This window comes from Alnus glutinosa, chromosome 14 (genome assembly GCF_958979055.1).
Source record: "Alnus glutinosa chromosome 14, dhAlnGlut1.1, whole genome shotgun sequence".
NCBI classification, from domain to species: domain Eukaryota; kingdom Viridiplantae; phylum Streptophyta; class Magnoliopsida; order Fagales; family Betulaceae; genus Alnus; species Alnus glutinosa.
Genome location: NC_084899.1, coordinates 19,047,060 through 19,057,735, shown reverse-complemented (window position 1 = coordinate 19,057,735; position 10,676 = coordinate 19,047,060). Strand labels below are relative to the sequence as shown.

The 10,676-nt window shown below is 39.5% G+C and overlaps 1 long non-coding RNA gene across 1 annotated transcript; it reads left to right on the top strand.

Moving 5' to 3' along the window:
- The first annotated feature begins 278 nt into the window (after nt 1-278).
- Nucleotides 279-9,878, top strand: LOC133857132 (uncharacterized). Its single transcript, XR_009898306.1, has 3 exons — nt 279-743; nt 1,454-1,489; nt 2,771-9,878. It is a non-coding gene; the product is annotated as an uncharacterized LOC133857132 (long non-coding RNA).
- Nucleotides 9,879-10,676: the final 798 nt, after the last annotated feature.

The following is a 10,676-nucleotide window of genomic DNA, read 5'->3' as shown; positions in this document are numbered from 1 at the left end:
CCGAGCCAAAAGATTAGAAGTTGATCTATCTACCACGACGGGCACAAGAACTGGTCGTCACCCAAACCATCGAGATTATAAAGTCTGAAGGTTCTGTAATATCCCAGATTTTTATAATAATAATAATAATAATATACAAAACTTATTAAGTAAGTTAACTTAACTTAATTAGTAAGTTGTAAAAAAATAAAAATAAAAAATAGGAAACAACAACTTGCACGGCAAGTTGTTTTCTCTATTTATTATTTTTCTTCTTCTCTCTCTTTTCTCGTCTTCTTCCTTCTTCGTTTCTTTTTCTTCCTCACTTCTTCTTTCTTTTTCGCCAAACACGCACAAAGGGAGAGAGAGAGAGAGTGGGTTCCAGAGAGAGAGCTGGAAGGGAGACTGAGACCGGAGAGAGAGAGTGAAACAGAGAAAGAGATGCTGAGAGAGGGGGAGTGAGAGATCGGGAGACAAAGAGAGATCAATGGGAGAGGAGAGAACCGGTGGGTCAACACCGGAGGAGATGGAGGCGACGTCCGGTGGCCGGGAGAAGCACCGACCGATGACCAAGCCCTAGGTCCCGATTCGGCGACGGACAACGCCGGCAGAACGAATGAAGCCGGTGGGTGGTCTGGAACCCGGCTTTCCGCGAGGCAGAGGTGATCCAGCGGTTTTTGGAGGTGCGATTTTTGGCTGTTTTCTGTGGTTTTCCGGTGGGTCGACTGTGGGATGATTTTTCGGCAGTTGTGTAGCGAATTTCAGTAAGATTTCCAGTAAACCTTGTAATTTTAGGAAGAAATTAATATATATGTTTATTGTGATTAATACTAATTTAGTCCTAAAATATTTGGATTAGATTTTTACTGATTTGCTGTGTTTTAGCTAATTGGGTGATATGTGGATTGGAGATGAAATTAGTTTACTGATTTGGGTATTTTGGGAGTGATGGATTTGGAAATTGATTTTTGGATGTTGCTTTTTTGTATATGGGTTCTCTTTGGAGTTGGTAGAAGTTGGCTCATAGTGGATTTATTAAGTTTTGGCCATGAGTATATTTTGGATTTACTGATTTCGGATGAAAGTGATGTTTTCAAAATTAGTAAAATATGATTTTATTGAGAATTGGTGGTTGAGAATTTTTGTGATGATATTTTCTCTAAATGATTTTGCTGGAAATGGTAGATTTTATTTGGTAAATAAATTCTGGTTATTGTGGGATTTTGGGTGAGACGAGCGATCAAATAGGTATTACAATTTCTTCGAGAATTTTGGTTGAATGATTAAATGGTATGATTTGACCAAATTGAACTTCTATCAAGGGAAGTTTTAGTCAAATAGAAATACTGTATATTTATGCTGTAAATTGGATAGAGATTTTGTATATAGAATATACATATAGGATAATTTAATTTAAGTCTTAGAACTGAAATTTCAGAACGCTCCGCTAAATTTATCCTTGTGTTTTATTTAGGTAAAAGCTCGACTCTGACGCTTATGACAAGTTCAGGTAAGGGGATACAACACCGAAAAACCCCCAACAAGATTTTATTACAAATCTTTTGAAAAAGTGTTGGGGAATTTTACAAAGCGTTTGCTTAAGTGATTTTTAATGCAAAGCTTTATTACTCATGTGTTATTATTCAAGAATTTTGTGCATAAATCACAGATATGATTAAGAGCATATTTTAAACTTATGATTTATGCATAATTATAGTTAAGACTAAGAGCATTTCAAAATTATGAATTATGCATACTCACAGATATGATTAAGAGCATTTTAAAGTTGTGATTTTGCATATCTACAGTTATGAATAAGAGCATTTCAAAGATACGATTACAGAGCGTTCCAAAGTATATGATTCTATTCACGAATACAGTTTTCAAAGAAAAGATGATCTAAAGTTTAAAATCTGCACATGACTACAGTTTTAAAATAAAGTATGCAGTTATAGCAGAGCCTACAGTATTATAGAAACTGTTCATGTGTAGTAATTGTTTAACCCTGAGGCACTACTACAGTTAAGATTGATACCATATAGGGTTGCATGGCAAGCATACCAAATTACGGTGTGTGCTACCGACCGGGGTTGGCCTTCACCTAGGGAAGATCCCCAACCCGGCGACTCTTCTCTGTGACGACAGGCTGAGTCTATAGGTCCTTTGGACAAAGCCAACGTGCGCCGCTCATGGGAACTGGCGGTCTAGAGTTTATAAAGGGTTAAACCATAGTTAAAGATTTAAAGAGAAAACAGATAAAAAGAAATTATTGGATCATTATAAATTTCATATGCCATTATTCATATTCCTCATTCAGTTGTTCGTAAATTCTGTTTAATTGTTCATATGCTTATGCCTCCTGCTTTAAAACAATACATACATTTCATGAATCATGTTTTAACACGTGCTTTCTTATAAATCATAAACAGTCTAGTATATCATTTCTTAAATAATTTGCATAACTATAATCTCCAACTTATAACCACTCAAAAAGAAATTACATATTTTATTCATATTTCTAGATATCATCATAATTTCAATATATTCAAAAATACTCAAATCATACAAAATAAATTAAAATCAACATACAATTGGTTCAGGTTGTAAAACAATATACATTATGCAATTCATTATATATAAAATAAATTCTTATCTGTGAGTAGAATAAATCTATCATTATGCATGACTAAAGATTATGGCATAAAGGTTTATAGCATGTTTTATTTTCCTGGTGTTGTATTTTCCTTACTGAGTTGTCGAACTCACCCCTTTTTCCCCCAACCCTTTTCAGATGGTCCAGTAAGACGAAGTTATATCCTTGTAAGGGCATAGACCTTGCTAAGAGCAATAGATTGTTGTGAACCGGCCAAACCTTTATATTGTATAATTTGTCCCTTTTTGGAGTTCAAGGCTTTGTAATTAATTGTTAATAGACAGAATTAATAAAATTCAAAGTATAAAATCTAGATGTGGTAAATGCACGCTTCCATTTAAATGTTTTTAGCACTCAAGTTCGCGTTTTCCTTATATCCCAAATCGGGGGCGTGACAGGTTCTTATCTCGCTGCTAGTTCTGTTATCGAGGTGGCGGAGAAAGTTGCAAAAGGAAAATCGAATTCTGCTTTTGCGATCCTAGTCTTGGAAAGAAAATGACTATATCAGGCGGTCAAGAATAAATTCTCAAGGCAATTGATGTTGGATTGTAAACATGGTGGGCAGTTCGGATATGTTGGCTAGTTTATCCAAGTAGTCAGATCTTGAAAATATTGAGAGGAAGCCGCTGGTTCATCTGCACTCCTCACATGGGCAAATGGCATATTACTGGAAACAAGAGCAGGACCTCAGTGATGATTAGGCTGCTGCTACCAAGGACACGAGAGGCTCAGACAAAGACGGTCTAGATACGAGGAACCACAGAAAGAAGGAAAGGTATCGGCCTCTGCACCCATGATAGACCCCTATGCAGTGTTTCCGGAGGTGCCAGCCTTTGCAGCTTTCCGAAGACCCACTTGCCGAGTTCGCGCCTAACCATGCCGTGAAATCTTTGATTGGGCTCGAGAAATCGGTGCCAAAACACAGACACTTCTTCCAGGCACTAAACAACAGACTATCTGTACAGAGTGTGGAGCATGGACCATGCAGAGATGGGCCCCGTTCGTTCCAGTGCAAAATCCACATATGATGATTTCACACGACTGGCTGTTGTCTGGCGAGAAGAGCTATGATGTGGCCCTTATTAGGCCACATCACTAAACTTGCATGATGGAAGCATTTGATCAAGCTGGAAGAAACGTGCCCAAGCAGAATACTGCTATCTTCCAGCCGATACAAGCGCAGCAGTGATGAGGAGAACTGACATGTGGTCCTTATTCGGCCACATCGCTCAACCTGTAGAAACCAAGGTCAATGGTTAGGGCCACCGAATGCTCCAAAACAAGAGCAAAAAGTGTTACTAGGAAGCCCCGAACTACGCCATTATGCGGTCTTCATCCTCGAGCTTTTTAAGCCGTGGGAAAAGGCTAAGAGATCCAAACGTGAGTCGGCGAGTTCGGTGAATCACTGATCAAAAGGCGTCAATGGTGTTTTCGGATGGGTTTTGACATGGGTCGGCGAGATCGTGATCATCCCAACAAGGACACGCTCGTCTTAACCAGAATTCTTTCCTGCTCAATTTTTCGAAGCTCAGAGAACACGTGCTGCCATCGGTGTTCCTGCCCAGACAATCTGCATGATTCCTAGCACCGTCCGCAAGGAAGTAAGGATCAAGGCCGAGCAATGGAGTCCATGGCCAAGCTCAAAGTGCAGCAACACAGCCGCCTAGTGCTGTCAATGCTAAGACAACACCTCCTCGCCCGGCCTCCTGGTCAGTCATTTCTGAAACGCCAAGAACGTGGAGCGGCTATAGCATCTCGGTTTTCACCGAGAATCATTGTCCGACAATCATGTCCTTCAGACATGGCAATGTGGTTGAAGCAACAACCAAAAAATGGCTCAACTTTCTCAACTTTTGATAAGCAAAATTCTAAAGGGAGTTAGCCTCGGTGACTTCCACGCATGTACGCAAATGAGATCGGCACGTCATTATTTATTTTCAAGATCGATTTTTACAGCGAACAAGGAACCGGTTGCATGCAAGCGGTGGCAGTAGTCTCAAGGCCCCAAGCGCCTCGGTCCGTGGAGTTCCCATGTATGCATGGCGAGGTTTCACGTCCTAGCCTTCTTATCCTATTCATGTGGATTTTTGGCTTCTAGTACCAGCCACCAATCAATGATGATACCTATTCAAGGAACACTGTTTTTTGACATCTATCCGACCTCTTCATTGACCAATGACTCACTGCAAGGGATACACAAAGGAATGAGCTCTCGCTGCAAACCACAAACCTAACACTTGAATGCAGGCTGTGGGGTTCGAAGCCAGGCACACTTATGTGCAGCAGATCTTAAGTCTGCCCCCTTAACCTCTCGGGCAAACCACAAGACTAACGCTAGACTTGCGTTACTAAAGTCTTTCTGAATCCGGATTCGGCTAACAAGGGCTCGGCTAACGACAGCGTCTACTTCATGGAAATTCTCAAGACCGAGTCATCAATCAAAGGGCGGATTTTTCGAAGACTTAGCATCAATCTAACTGGCACGCCTCAAGTCTTCCATGAAGAATCAGACAGAGTCAAGTGCAAGATAAGTTTATCATGTTCATTTGTTAGCTTGAGTTGCTCAACATTTAGAATATACTCATCCTGGCATTAGCTTTAAGAGAAAGCACAAGTAGAAAACAAACACTCTATGTGTTTGATTCTCTTTTCTTTTTGGCCGAAGTGCCAACGGCTAAAAAAAAAAAAAAAAAAAAAAAAAAAGGAAGCTCTGACACAAATATTCAGATTTCTAACAATCTCAGTCTAGGGGATAATTGTTAGACATGCTACTCTGTACAAGAAGCCTTTCAACTATACTTTGAGTTTTAGTTAGAATTGTGCTCACCCAAAATACCGGAAATGTGTTTTGTTAATATCTTCTGCAGAAATGACAAAAAGGGAAAATCCGAGCAAAAGGTGAAAAATCCGAAGCCGTACAAATTCGAGCTGAGGATAAATCCGACCAAGGGTCCAATTTTCCTGAGGGTCTAATTTTTCGAGGGTCCAATCTGATGGCACATTTCAAAGGTCTCTTCCGAGAAGCCCCAATGCACAACTTCATCAAAATATTAAGATAAGTTCTCTCTTTACATTTTTCGTTTATGCTAGCCTACTCGTAAATTTTTAGACATTCAAATATATCTCATGCATTGATCGGTGAAATTTAAAATTAACTTCTCACCGCAACATATAAAAATGATTACACATCAAGTCTAAAAATTTAGGGGTACCAACAAACTTTTCCTCCAGTAGTACAAAACAAATATCCTAAACTTTCATACTTAGCTAAAAATCAGCTAAGTATAAAAGTTGGGGGGTACCAACCCGGTGAAATAGAAAATGAAACAGAAAACTATATTAAGTCGCATGATTGAATCTTAGTGCAATTTTGCATACTTTGCATTAATAAATTGTTAATTGCTAGATTCTGCTACATATATGCTTACCTATGTGCCTTTTAGACACAAGCAAGGCTAATATTTCATACAAGAGCTCTCTGTCTAGCGAGATCGGAAAATTCTGAAAAAATACCCATGCTTTGTCAAGCTTCTCCTACACAAGTCTTCCTTGGCTACAGAAGTCAAGAGCTCATCAAGAGAGCCCGTCAAGAGAATTTTGATGGCAACTAACTAAAGAATATTCTTTGGAAGATAGGTGGCTTCTAGAAGACCCTGTGTTGCATACTAAAACGCAAAAAGCCATCACAACAAACTTATATGACTCGAATCACGTTGAGGGGATTTGAGCCGAGACTCGAATCACGTTGAGGGGATTCAAGCGGAACTCGAATCACGTTGAGGGGATTCAAGTCAGAGATACTTATATGACTCGAATCATGTTGAGGAGATTCGAGCCGAGACTCGAATCACGTTGAGAGGATTCTAGCCAAGACTCAAATCACGTTGAGGGGATTCAAGTTGGAGATACTTATATGACTCGAATCATATTTAGGGGATTCGAGCCGAGACTTGAATCACGTTGAGGGGATTCGAGCCAACCGAGACTCGAATCACGTTGAGGGGATTCAAGTCGGAGAAACTTATATGACTTGAATCACATTGAGGGGATTCGAGCACTACAACCTCATCCTGCCTCGAGATTTCTCGGCACGATTTGAGCACAAAAAGGCCTCGGCACAAGCTATGCCCCCATAAGCCTCGGGCCACCATAAGCCTCGAGCCACCATAAGCCCCGAGCTGCTGTAAGCCTCGACACCAGTCCGAGCATCCAAAGCCTCAGCCAAGGCTCCAAACATCATCAAACGCCAACAACTACAGTTGATTGGAAATCAACCTATCAACTCAGGTATGAAAACTGATCATATTATTCGATACATATATACATCAGTTCTAACAGATTTCAGGGATCTTGCTTCGGCAAAAGTCCTGGCAACAAGCCAAACGGGGAGACAACCCCCATAAAAAAAAATCAAACAGTGAGACAACCCCTACAAAACAAATCATACAAGGAGAAATTTTGCTCCAGAAATAAACCAAACCATACACGAGGAAGTGGAGAAGCTACTGCAAGCTGGTTTCATTTGAGAGGTTGACTATCCTGAATGGCTAGCCAATATTGTGTTGGTAAAGAAGTCGAGTGGAGACAACCCCTACAAAAGAAACACATAGCAATACCCTACATGATCTACATGCTAGAAATCTGAGGTCCGATCCCAAGATCCAAGGATGAAAGATCCTGAGTCTTAAAAAGTCTGAGACAAAAAATTTTCCAAGTCTGAAAATGTCTTCAAGACAAAAAATTTTCCGAGACTGAAAAAAGTCTCCGAGATGAAAAATTTTCCAAGTTTGAAAAAGTCTTCGAAACAAAAAATTTTCCGAGACTAAAAAAGTCTCCGAGATGAAAATTTTTACAAGTCTAAAAATGTCTCCGAGACAAAAAAATTTCCGTGACTAAAAAAGTTTCCGAGATGAAAAGTTTTCCCAATCTGAAAATGTCTTCGAGACAAAAAAAAAAAAAAAAAATTTCGAGACTAAAAAAGTCTCTGAGATGAAAAATTTTCCTAGTCTGAAAATGTCTCCGAGACAAAAAAAAATTTCCGAGATGAAAAATTTTCCTAGTCTGAAAATGTCTCCGAGGCAAAAAAAAATTTCGAGACTGAAAAAGTCTCCTAGACAAAAAATTTTCCAAGTTTGAAAATGTCTCCGGGACAAAAAATTTCCGAGACTAAAAAAGTCTCTGAGATGAAAAATTTTCCCAGTCTAAAAATGTCTCCGAGACAAAAAAATTTCCGAGACTAAAAATGTCTCCGAGATGAAAAATTTTCCAAGTTTGAAAAAGTCTCCGAGACAAAAAATTTTCCGAGACTGAAAAAGTCTTCGTGACAAAAATATTTCCGAAACTAAAAAAGTCTCCGAGATGCAAAATTTACCAAGTCTGAAAAAGTATCTAAGACTGAAAAAGTCTTCGAGACAAAAAATTTTCCAAGTTTGAAATGTCTCCGAGACAAAAAAATTTCCGAGTCTGAAAAAGTCTCCGAGACAAATTTTTTTCCAAATCTGAGCAAAATTCTGAAGCAAAAATAGGAAATTTCCCAAGATGGAAATAAAATTCCGAAGTACAAAAGAAGATTCTCAATGCCCGACTAGCTGAACAAATCAGCCAATGGGAATCGGGGGGTATCTGTTGGGGAAATTATCATCCCCTAAGCAAATGGGCTTATACCCGAACCAGGGCCCAGTTGATCTTGCTGGCCCAACTTGACCCGCTCAGTCATTATGGCTTAACAGAGTCCTATAACACCTTGGAGGCTATATTTGGAACACATGGGATAAATACATTATCACATGAGGAGTAAGTGTCCCACTCTCCCACTCAACCTCTATCTCATCTAACTATGGGTCCCACTCAGCCATGACATGAAGGTGGAACAATGCGGTTGAGAACTGTGTGCCTATAAATAAGCTGCTACCCCAGATACAAAGGACACTCTGATTAGATACTAAAAATATACAAAAAACCTCTCGACTCTCAATACTCTCCAAAACTGTCCACTAACTTAGGCATCGGAAAGGGGATGTCGGGAGACCTCTCCTTTTGATGCATTGTTTATTCGTTGTAGATTATGAAGAACACGGTGAATCAAAGATCCACACGTCACCAGATAGAAAACTGTTCTAACAGTTCGAATCGTTTCCGAATGCCAAATACAGGATTGAAGATCAATCCACACCTGCAAAATAGAAAGGATTTAAGCACAAGAGCCTATTAATGGATGCTGGCAGAGGATAGCTCCGATACTTTAGTCAGTACTGTGTTTAAAAGGGAAACTGAATGTACTAAGTATGAGTTTTGAGGTTAGGGCCAAAAGTATATTTTATTTAGTTCAGATTTATCTTTTATAGAAGTTCCAATATAACTGCTTTCATGCATCTAGCTTTCAGGTGTGAGTGCCCCCCATGATGGCCTAAATTTGAGTGTCAATTATCCTTTAAATGAGGAACGTGTCCCATGTTGTGAATCTGTGCACGGTTAGCACCCTTGGAATTCACTTCAATGGTTTGCGAATGGATTCCCAGCTAGGCTGGTAGAATAGGACCGGGCTTTGGATCAATTTTGGGCTCATGGATCGGTTTTTTTGGCCTATATATACAAATATCATGGGCTGTCACCCTAATTCTTTTATCCTACGTGGCAGGTTAGATAATAATAATTTTATGTTTGATTGGGTCTACGATTGGCGCTGACCCTTATAGTTTTTTGGTCGTTATACCTCTTAAATGCAACGATTAATTGGCAGAATTTCAGCACGTCTAACTTGGAAATTTCGAAGTGGCAGTTGCGCATCCCACCAAAAAACTCCTTTTCAGTACCGCCTTCGTTAGCCTTGTCTTTTCACCTTTGAATGTCTCTTCGACTTTTCCGTCTCTTTGTTGTCGTTATCTCCCTTCTTGCCCAGGCTCGCTTTTCAGTCTCTTTGCTGTCGTTATCTGCCTTCATGCCCATACTCAAGCTCGCATATGGTCTGTTTAAGTATTGAATTTTTAAAATTAGAATTAAATTTTAATTTTATTTATAAATTTCAAGGAAAAAAATATGTTGAGGTATTGAATTTTTAGATTGAAATATATTATTTTTAAACGGTAAGAAATGATTGGAAGTTTGAAAAGTTGTGTATAATGATCAGTAATGTGAAAAGCTGTGTGAAATAATAATTTAAATAATAATAATTTATTATATATTGATTGTTTAATTAAAAAATAAATAAAGAATTTTTTTTTTAAAAAATTAAAATTAAAAAAAAAAAGGATGCAAGGGGTGGCCGCGCGCCACCCCCAGAGGTTACCAGGGGTGGCGCTCGGCCACCCCCTAGTGGTCGGGGGAGGCCGCATGGCCACCCCTAAGGGTCGGGGGAGGCCGCCCGGCCACCCCCAAGGGTCGGGGGTGGCCGTGCGGCCACCCCTATGCTTTTCCTTTTCTTTTTTTTAATTTCTTTTAATTTTTTTTTTGTTGATTTAAATTTTTATGATTTTATTATTTAAATGTGGGACCCACGTGTTTTTTTGGAGACAACTTCTCCTGCGTGTGGGTCCCAGTTATTAATCAGAATGTCAGCCTTGAATTTTATTTCAATTTGGGTCAAATTTGGGTTTTCGGCGGGTGGGCGGGTTTTAGAAAAAAAAACCCGTATTGGATAAATATTCTCTTCTAAATCCAAACAGACCATTAGCCTCTCACCATTACTACTTTTTTCCCTTTTACTTTGTCTGAATTGTTTGCTTCCATACCGCCTTGATCAACTACCTGCAATTGAATACTTCCCCGATCTAGATTCTCAGGTGGCCGCATTCTAGACCCAATTCTCCCTCTCATTGAACCAGCAGTTCCTCACCTTCAATTAAGTGTAGCTTATCTAATGGGACGAGCCAAAACTCGTTGTACCAATCCTTCCGAGGGTTCTGGCAACAAATCCACCGTCAACCCGTTAGAGAAGGCCATCGAGCCCATGATTCGTCACTGGGCTTCATGGCGTTCCATGCTGACAGAAGACGACATGGCTAGTTTACAAGAGAAATATATCTTAGTCAATTTTATTTATTTATTT